This window comes from Chinchilla lanigera, unplaced genomic scaffold, assembly GCF_000276665.1.
Source record: "Chinchilla lanigera isolate Chin_1 unplaced genomic scaffold, ChiLan1.0 scaffold00006, whole genome shotgun sequence".
Taxonomy (NCBI): domain Eukaryota; kingdom Metazoa; phylum Chordata; class Mammalia; order Rodentia; family Chinchillidae; genus Chinchilla; species Chinchilla lanigera.
Window position 1 is genome coordinate 30129816 of NW_004955407.1, and position 11251 is coordinate 30141066.

Below are 11251 nucleotides of genomic sequence, written 5' to 3' on the forward strand. Positions count from 1 at the left end.
TAATATACAGCAAATGAATTATATGATAAGAATTATCATGAAAGTCCAAGAATAAATAAAAGATACCTCCAAGGTTGTAAGCTAATTAGGAAAGAAGAAAGAATTATATATTGCAACTGACTTTACTCAGTCGATGAAACTGGAAAAGTTAGAAAAAATTTTTTAAAGTTTTGTGAGTAGTGAAACAAGGGGAGATAAAAAGTTGAATTTTGGAGTACTGGTAGTCTTTTTCATAGCTACTAATACTGGTTCTAGGTTTATGACCAACTAATGTGTTGGTTAGGTAGATCAGTCAGGGGAAGAAAAACTTTTAATGCAGGGCTAGTCAATATCTTAGGTTTTGTTTTGCATGCTTTATGTACTGTCTTAATATTCAGTTTTGTCGGGGCTGGGGATTTAGCTCAGCGGCAAAAGCGCCTGCCTGGCAAGCGCAAGGTCGTGAGTTCGGTTCCCGGTACCGGAGAAAAACCAAAAAAAAAAAAAATTCAGTTTTGTCATTCTAGTGTCAAAGCAACTTGACGTGTATAAATGAATGGATGTAAATGTGTTCCAATAAAACATTATTTAACATAACAAATAATGGACCTTGTCTACCCTTAGGATGGAATATTATTCAGCACAAATTATTCATTCTTCTCTTACCAGTAGGGCAGGATTGTACATTTCCTCCTCTTTGAATGTGATTACCACTGCCACTTTATTGTGCTTCCTGTAGACAGAGTGTATTTTTGTAACCTTTGCCTTTCTGGTTAGCCATATTTTCTGCATGGTCAGTGGATTTGCATTAGTAAACCTTCCCATTGCTTAATAAACACCTAACACCTAAAATTTCAAAGAGGAGAGGTTTAGTTCTGCTCACAACTCACAGGATCCAGTGCTTTCTCAGCTGGCTGCAAGTCAGAAATATCACTGTCAAGTGCTTGGCAAAGGGAAGCAGGAAAGCTGCTCACCTAATAGTAGCCAGGAAACAGAGAGAAGAAGGAACCTAGGAAGGAAAGATAAGCTAGAAAGGCACATACCGAGTGACCCAGCTCTTCCAACCAAGTCCCACATCCCCACAGCACGTTCACCCATGAACACATCATTGGAGTAATCCACAGATAAATTGTAGAGTCCCTGTGACCCAACCACATTCCCAGTGGTCTACATCTGAATTAGTGATACTTCTACAGGACATTCTAGAGCCATACCTCAATACGAGTGTTGCCAGACAAGGCTTGCATTAAGGTTTTTTAATGCATATTTAAGATTTATCTGTTGTGATTTCTGTTATGATCTTTAATTTTTACCAGAAGAAGCTTCCCTGTTGAGTGGTCAATCCAAGGAAGAGCAGAGTCAGTTGTAGAAGACTTGAAACAAATCAACAACTTCAGCTAAATCCAGATGACATTGACCAAGTCACTGTCTAACTGTATTATTGTGGTACATTTTTTACAGTCTATGACTCAGTGGTGATACATTATGATTAATGACAGTCTGTCATGTCCAGCTCAGTTCTCAAAATTCTCAGGGTGAAGGACTGAAGAGGACGAAGAAATGAAGACCAGGGTCAGAATGCAGAAAGCTGAGGTCAGGTAGAGCTCTCTCTCCAGATGGAAGGAAAGGAACTGCCCAATAACTGCAGTGCATTTATTTACAACACTTGGGGGGCAATTGTTAGTTGAAATCCCTTTGCCTAGCAACCTGATTCCTTAGCTCACCTTTGGGTGCCTCATGGCAGCTTGTTCACATGGCTCACCTCAGGCACTCCACACTTGCGATTGATCTCCAGCTTCAGTCGCTCCCCACAATAGTCTATAGTTTACATTGTGCTGCATATTTGTGGAACCGGAATTGTATAGTAACATATCCACAGAATTGCAATACAGTATGATGAGGAGTATTTTCATTAGCTTAAACATTTCTCTTGCGTCAGCTATTTATCCTTCCCTACTGTCATCAACCATATTATCAGCTAAATAGTTTTATTTTTCTTATGTTACATAATGAGCATCACATGATAAGTAGTGTTTTCAGAGTGTTTTCTTTAACATATCAACATGTATTTAGATACCCACCATATCTCCTTATGCTTTGTTAGGTGATTTCTTTTTAGGACTGAGTAATATTCATTTCCTAGATATACTACAGTTTATCCACTCATATAATGGAGAGCATTGTGATTGATTCTAACTTTTGTCAATTATGAATAGCTTCTATACATCTACGTATAGGCTTTGATATGAATGTACATTTTCATTTCCTTCAGGTAAATGTCATGGAGTGGATTTGCCTGCAAAATGAAAGTATGTTTAGTTTTCTATAAAACTATGATACTCTCTTCCAAAGTAGTTTTACTATTTTCAGTCCTGTAGAGTTCCTTGTGATACCCAGTGGGTCAACACCTGCTCGGATTGAGGTGGGCAGTAGAAGACTGATAACTCTGAAGAGTTGGAACACCATGAAATCAAGATGTTTTGCCAACTTTTTCCAGCAGAGATGGGCCTTATGGGGAAAACAAGGAAGTCCCCAGCGGACAATCAGATCAAAGTAATCAAACTGTCACCAGGCCCTGCCAACATGAAGCAAACCTCTGTGCTCAGCAGAGCACTATGCCTTTGGTGTTCCTCAATAAATCTGGAAGTTTGAGTCAGTTTGGGGCTTCATTTCTGTGAAGTCCCCTGACCCTCCGCAATGATCTTTCCTATCACTTGTGTTTTTCATTCATCTCTCTGCCAGGGTTTGCTGGCCCAAATGCACACAGTCCCACCAGGAGAAACAAATCTTCTCATTACTCTACATATTTGTCAGTTCTTCTAATTCTGCTTCATTCTTTTCAAAATAGAGGATACTTAAGACTTTAAAATTTAACATCGTGAGCATACGTCCCCTCATCATTTAGACATAACTGTTTTATTAGTTTCCTTGTTTATATAGTCTTTAAATTTTATCTTTGGATATAAACAATCTGAAAATTGTTTCATAAACACTGAAATACAAGTCAAATATTTATAGTAATATTTTTAACATCACTTATTAAAAAGTCAAGGTTTTCCCCCACGCACTTGAGCACAGGGTTGGTTCATATCTAGCAGTACGTCCCGCTGATATTTCTAGACTCTTAATTTTCCTGCTTGATCTCCTTGTCTATATTATGCCAGTAAAGAAGTTTTAGTGTAGATTTATTTATTATTTTTTCAGTTTTTATTTTTTATTAGTACATTTTTGCAATACAAAATGCTTATTTCTTTGTGGGGAGTTGGTACATATAGGACTTTAAGAAGTAATCTGATAACAGAAAACAAAAATATCAAGATGTATAAATTTTACCAAAATATTAAAGAAATTAAAACTTCTCTGCTATTTTATTGCTGTTCACATACTTCATTAGAAAAAGAATTTTCTGTATTTTAAGTTTGTAAGAGATGTTATTTTAAAATTGGTCTTCAATTTGAAACAAGAGCACATAAAAATTCTAAACAATTGAAAAACAAGCAATGAAACTGAGGCAGTAATACAAAGCTTACAATTAAGAAAAGTTCTGGGGGAGCTGGGGATTTAGCTCAGCAGCACAGCATCTGCCTGGCAAGCGCAAGGTCGTGAGTTCGATTCCTGGTACTGGAAAAAAAAAAACAAAAAACAAAAAAAGAGAAAAGTTCTGGACCTGATGGAGTCACTGCTAAATTCTAAAAAATCTTCAACGGGGTATGATACCAATTCTTCATGAAATCTAATGAAACTGAAAGGGAAACAGTGTTTAAAAGCCCATTGCTGGACGCCACTATCATTCTGATCTCAAAACTGAAGACTCCAGTTAAAAAGAAAATTGCAGTCCTGTTTCCTAAATGCACATAGATGAAAAAAGTCCTTATTGTATTGGCAAATCGAATGCAGCAAGTCATCCAAAGGATTATACATCATGATCAAGTAGGTTTCACCCCAGGGCTGTGAGGATGGTTCAACATATGCAAATCAGTAATATAATATACCCAGTAAAAAAAAGGAGGAGAAAATCCATATGATCATTTCAATAGATGTAGAACAAGATTTTGACAAAATCCAACACCCATCCGTGATAAAAATTCTCAAGAAAACTAGTGTATGATTGTATCACAATCAGATAAAGGCCATTATGACAAACCAGTGGCCAAGATCATATCAAGCTGAAACCTTTTCCTCCAAAATCAGGAAGAAGACAAGGATTCTACTATCTGTACTTTTATTCAATTTAGTACTTGAAATATTAGTCAGGTAAATCAGGTAAAAGAAAGAGATAAAATAGATAAATATAAGAAAGGAAGAAATAGGGCTGAGGATTTAGCTCAGAGGCACAGCACATGCCTGGCAAGCTCAAGGTCGTGAGTTCAATTCTAGGTACCAGATCAAAACCAACCCCCCCCCAAAAAAAAGGGAAGAAATAAAATTAAGATTATTTGCACATGACATAATTTTTACATAAAAAAGCCCAAAAATTTCACCAAGAGACTTCTAGAATTAACAATCAAATTTAGCAATAAAGCAAGATACAAAATGAACAAACAAAAATCAGTAGTTTTCCTGTACACCAGCAATGAACTCACTGAAAAAGAGATTATGAAAACAATCCCATTGTTAGATTATCAAGAAAGTGAAAGAACTCTGTAACAAAAACTAGAGAAATGTGAAAAAAGAGATTGAAGATATTATCAGAAAATGGAAAGATATGACCTGCACCTGGATAGGCAGCAACATTATTGGCTAAATAGCCTTGCCTCCCAAACTCATATATAAATTCCATGCAACCACCGTCAAAATATCAATAGCATTTTGCCCAAACCTAGAGAAAATAATTCTAAAATGTATGTAGAACAAGAAATCCAGAATAGCAAAAGCAACCCTAGGAGAGAGCAAAACAGATTTTAAATTATATTATAAAAGAATAGACATTCCCAAACTTCAAATTATATTACACAACAATAGGGAATTTTTAAAACTGCATGGTACTGGCACAAAAAAAGAGACATGTGAATCAAGGGCACAACATAGAGGATGGAGAAACAACCACGGACGTATTCAGATATCTGATGCTTGACAAAGGGACCAAACTATAGGCTGAAGGAAAGACAGGCTCTCTAGCAAATGGTGTTGGGAAAATTAACTGATCACATACAAAAGATTGAAGCCAGACCCATATCTCTCACCACTTATTAACCTAAAATCAAAATAGAAAAAAACATCTAAACATTGAAAATGCAACAACTTGTTGGAAGACAGAATGGGTAAAGCGTAGTCAAAAGAGCAGGCAAGGACTTTCTGAATAGAACTTCAATTGCACAAGAAATAACAACAAGAGTTAACAACTAAAACTGCCAAATGAAGTAATTTCTGCACAGCGAGGAAACAATGAGCAAAGTAAAGAGACAACCTATAGTATGGGAAAATATTTGCTAATAACAACTTGGACAGAGGATTAGTGTTTAGAATATATAAAGAACTAAAAATGTTTGCCTCCCCAAAATAAAACAGCCAATCAAAATGGGCAAATTAAATAGACACCTCTCAGAATAAGAAATATGAAAAGTGAATAAACACACAAAGAAATGTTGAACTTCATTAGCCATTAGAGAAATGCAAATTAAATGACACTGAGACATTATCTTATGCCACAAAGAATGGCAATCATAAAAAAAAAAAAATAGTGCTGGTGAGGCTACTGTGACAGAAGAACCCTCCTACCTTACTGATAGAAATGCAACTTGATACAACGATTGCTGGCACCAGTATGGAAGAGTCCTGAAAAATTACAAATAGGCACTCCATTCAACTTAGTTCTTCCTTTTGCAGGCATCTTCCCAAACTTTTAAAGACATCATATTACAGTGATGCATGCCCACATCTATAGCAGCACCATTCATAATAGCTAAACCTTGGAAGCAGCCCACATGTCCATCAACAGAAGAGTGAATAAATCATTTGTGGTATCTATACATAGTGGGATACTACTCAGCTATAAAGAAGGATAAATTTTAATCATTTGTAGTAAAACGGATGCAACTTGAAATTATAATGTTAAGTGAGATAAATCAGACACGTAAGCCTAAGCACTGCATAATTGTTCTCATACGAGAAATCCAAAGCAAAAATAAAATAAAGAGCAAAATAAAGGACAAATGTAAGGAAACAGGAAGATAGATCTTTTGCAAATGGCCAAGAAATGGAGCATGGAGGAGACGGTTGGGAGAAACAATGAAAAAATTGATATGTTTTGTATATCCACAAACAACTCACGGTGAATATGATCATTAGGTTGTGCCAACACCAACTAAATAAATAAATAAAAATGTGAGGAAGGGAAACAGAGATGGAAGGAATGAAGAGGGGGAGATACAAGGAGAAAGAAAATGGTCTTTAATTTTATTAAATGACTTTTTACTCTATAGAAATAGCCATATGAAATGAGTTTTTTCTACTAATTAGATCAGTCATGATGAGTTTGAAAACTTTCTTCTTTATTTTAAAATCATTCAACTTATAGAAAAGTTACAAAAACATTATGAAATGTTACTCCATTCCCCAGACCACTTGTGAATAATGTTAAACTTGATGCCTTACCACTCCAGAGTACTTTAAAGGGGCATCATTTCCTACATCCAGGGGAGAACGGTCTACTCCCTAACCATGAAACAAACATTCAAACCAAGAAAGGGACCATGGTATATTACTACACCTAAGCTTCAGGCTACATCCAGTTTCCAAGATTGTCCTTTATAGTAAAATGGTTCAACATTGGACTGTACACTGGATTCAGTTATTGTCACATTAATCTTTTTTAGCCTTGACTACTTCTTAATTGTTTCTTTGATTCTCATGACTTTCACATTATTTAGGCTATAAACAAAGTACTTTGAAAATTTTCACTAGTTTTTTGGTTTTCCTATGTTTTATTCATGGTTGTATCTAGGTTTTTCATTTGTTGCAGGAATATTTAAACAACAGTGGTGCATTTTTCTCATTATATTTGTCAGCTAGTACATAATTGTGATTCATTCCATTATTGAAAATGTTAACTATAATTGATTATAACAGTACCTTCCACTTTTGTCCAAATACATTACTGCTTTGTGATTAATGAGAATTTTACAATGAATTATTTTCAAACCAAGTAAATAGTTTCCATCAAGTATTCATCTAAGAGTTTTAGTACCTAGTGACGTTTCCGGACTGAACTGATTTTTACTGCAACAAGTTGTCAAATACTGATTTTTCTCAGTGTGTTCTCCATTCTATATACATTACTTGGCATTCTACTATAGGGAGAACCTTCCACTTCTCCCTGTTTAATAGTTTATCCTGTAAATATTAATTGATTACTATTTCATGAAATAGGTTACAATTTGTTTAAACAAGGCACTATCAGTAGTATCACTGACCACTACAAAATCTAAGTTACCTTCTTTGTCCCTACTTAGGAGGTATACTGCATGATCTCACATGTTTTGAGAACTTTTTGGCACAAAAGTTACTTTAATGCCATCTGTTAGTATTTCTCTCCAACATTACTTTCAATAAATTTTCTCAAAGTGGTTCATTACATTTTTTGGCTGGAGAAAAGTATTTAAAAAGACCTGGAAAATCAATGTGTTGATTGGTTTGGAGAGGTTACTATTCCTTAGTCTTCTAAGTAGCCAAATGAGAAAATATAGGCATGTATGTGCACAGATTATTTTTTTATTTACAGCAGTATTTCTACCATTATTTTTAGTCTACAGATAGTTAGCTGTGTATCTATTAGGTTATCTGTCTGAGTAACAGACTTGCACTAGTATGCTCTGGAATAGACTGGCTCCACTTCACACATATAGAATTACCTTCCCCACATGACACTAGACTGAATATAACCACACCCAGCAAGCACTAGTAGAAAGCAGTCACTAACATTTGGAAGTAGTAACTCCTTTAAATGTGGCAACACCCATGTAACATTTCAAGAGCATAATGAATCCAGGAAATATGAGACATGGAATATAAAAGTTCAGTAACTGATCAAAGACATTTTAATGATGAATTTTCTGAAAAAATTCAAAATAACTGTTCTAAACAATCTCTGCAAGCTGTAAGACAGCACAAATAGAATACATAGTCAATTCCAGAAAAATATATGACCAAAGATGCACAGTAATAGGAATGCAAAATGAAAATGATAGAACTTCTGAAAATGAAAGGTATGATAAATAAAATGGAAAAAATGGAATAAATATGAAGAGCACACAATCAAGTGGAAGGAAAAATAAAAATCTGACATACAGCTATTAAAATTATTCAGTGAAAGAGAAAATTGGAATGAAAAAATCCATATGTTATGAGATTCTGTATATATATATGTATATATATATGCACTTTTTAAAGGAGACAAGTGCAAAGACAAAAAAAAAACTTATTTTGATGAATGATGATTGAAAACTCCCAAAATTTAGGAAAGAATTTAAAATCCCAGATTGAAGAAATGCACACACACACACACACACACACAAATCTATTGAACACAAAGGGATCTTAATTAAGATAAATTATATTTCATTGTCAAAGTCAATGACAAAGACAGATTTTTGAAAATAGTAAGAGAAAAATGACTCATCACATATTCTAGAATCTCCACAGGAATTTAAATGGATTTTTCGGTGGACAGCTTTCATATCAGGAGAAGGTGAATGGAAATCCTAAAGTATTAAGTGAAAGAAAACAAAACTATTAATCAAGGATTTAATACCTATAAAATCTATTCTTTAAAACTGATGGAGAATTAACACTTGGAGTAAACAAAAATTAGGGAATTTTTTGTCTGCTGCATCTATCTGACAAGAAGTAAATATGAGAGTTCCACAAATTAAAGTGGACACAGCATTTTGAAAACACAGATGACACTGGTATTGGTAAATATAAAAGCAAATACAAAATGATTTACAATGGTATGGTATATTTACATTTTAGCTCCTGTCTTTTAAAAGACAAAGGGGAAGTATGAAGAATAATTACAACAGCAAAAATTTATTAATATATACACAATAAAAATAAGTGTATTTTAACAGTAGGAACACAAGTCATGCTATAAGGGAGTGAAACTGTAGAGACTTTGTATACAATAGAAGTTTTATCAAATTAAAATACTCAGGTATACCTACAAGCTATTTTTTAAGTATTAAGAAATGCACAAAGAAAATGGACACACAATCATATGCAAAACATAAAGAGAGAGTAAATTCATACAAAAATCAAATAAGAAAAGCATCAAGCTAAGAAGACAAGAAACAGTTCAAACACAAAGAAAATAATCAACAGAATGATAAGTTTTCATTTGCAAATAATTAATGTATCTTCTAAGCGGATGAATCTTCTCAAGCAAAAGCCATACAGTGGCTGAATGCCAACAGAAGGTAATATATAACTTCCAGGAAGTCATCCATAAGAGACTCACTTTAGATTTAAGAACATGAAGGGGCTGAAATGGAAGGAATGGAAAAATTATTCCATTCAAATGGTAACCAAAAAGACAGGGATAACTATATTTATACAAAATAGAGAGAAATTCAATGAGTCTCTAAAGATTTAGGTCATTTCACAATGACTAAAGGTGAACTGAATAGAGTAGTCAATAGTTATAAGTATACACATAGCATACATCAGAGGACCTAAATATATAAAGCAAATAATGACACATTTACAAAAGTAAATAGTTATGGAACCTCTACTTATTAATTGGACAGAACCATAAGAGATAATAAAATATGCAACAACTGACTTGAATAGCATTACAGATGAAATGGAGCTAACAGTCATGTGAAGAACTCTTTACCCAAAAGAATATAATGGATATTCTTCTCAGGTACACATGGAGCATTTCCCAGGCTAGATCATATCTCATATCAAACATCAAGTGTAAACAAATGTAAGAAAAATCAAAATATCTCTAATTGTATTTTCGAACGTAATAGAAAAATGCTAGAAATCAATAACAAGAAAATAGAAAAAGTCACACATAAACAAACAACATATTATTGAGTGCCCATTGGATCAAAATGAAAATCAAAACTGTATTCACAGACTATCTTGAGACAAATGTACAATGCAATGACATCCACAGTAGGAGGGAAATTACAAAAATGAAGACCGTCACTAAAAAAGAATAAAGATATTAAGTAAACATACTAAATTTATATCTAAAGGGACAGTATGGATCAATGAGAAAATACTCATGCTGAAATGCGCCCCTGAAATTGATACTCAGTACTGCAGGAAAGAAGGAAAAGGAATAATAAAAGACAAAAGTTCATAGAAAGAAAGAAATAAAAAGAAATGTGACATCAGCAAAATGACTCACTGGAGGTAACTGGTGCACTTTCCTCCACAAGAAAAGATCCAAATTACAGAGAAAAATTCAACTACTAATACACTGGGCTGTATGAGGCACAACATCAGAATACACTAGAGATTTTCATAGGAATGTTGGACCATAGAAAAATGTAGGATGGCACTGTAAAAACTAGCACAGAGAATGTACTGTCTCATCTCTTCACTGAAGAACAATCCTGAACCAAAGCAAATTAGCATGATAGGGAAAGGGCAAAAGGGGGCTTGAAGCAGGCACACTACTGTCGCAAATATTGAAATGACTTGCTTCTTGAGAAGCCCACAGGCCAGCCTGGAAGGAATCTACATAGTACTGCATTAGCCCAGAGAAAGGGCCAAACCTGTGTTATGCACACTCCCACCTACACTATCCCTACACAGTACTATCCTCAGATGTTGTCCTACTAGGTTCCTTTGACAGAAGGTGATTGCTGAAGCAACTCAATTGACTTAGCCCTAAAAACCTGAGTGCAACTTGGGTAGTCACAACCACACAGCCTCATTCCCTGGCAGAAAGAAGGAAGCTTACACTGAGCCAGCTCTCCAAAACCACTGGAGGATATCTCAGACAGTGTCAAGTGTCCCTGTTTGGGAAAACTGGTGGCCCAGTCCTCAATACTAAATGACAAATCCGCTAATATCATGTGTCTTGGTTACTTTTCTCTCATTGCTGAGACAAAATACCCAACATCCAAAACTAAGGAAGGAAAGGTTTATTTAGCTCAGTTTGTGGAGGTTTCAGTCTATAATCAGCTGCTCCAAGGCAGAGTGGCATGGCACAGGGACAACACTTCAAGGCAACAGAAACCACCAAAAGCAGCAAGAGCAAAAGAAGGGGGGAGAACAAGCCTGTTTTCCTCCCTTATATTGTAAGCAAGCTATCATAACT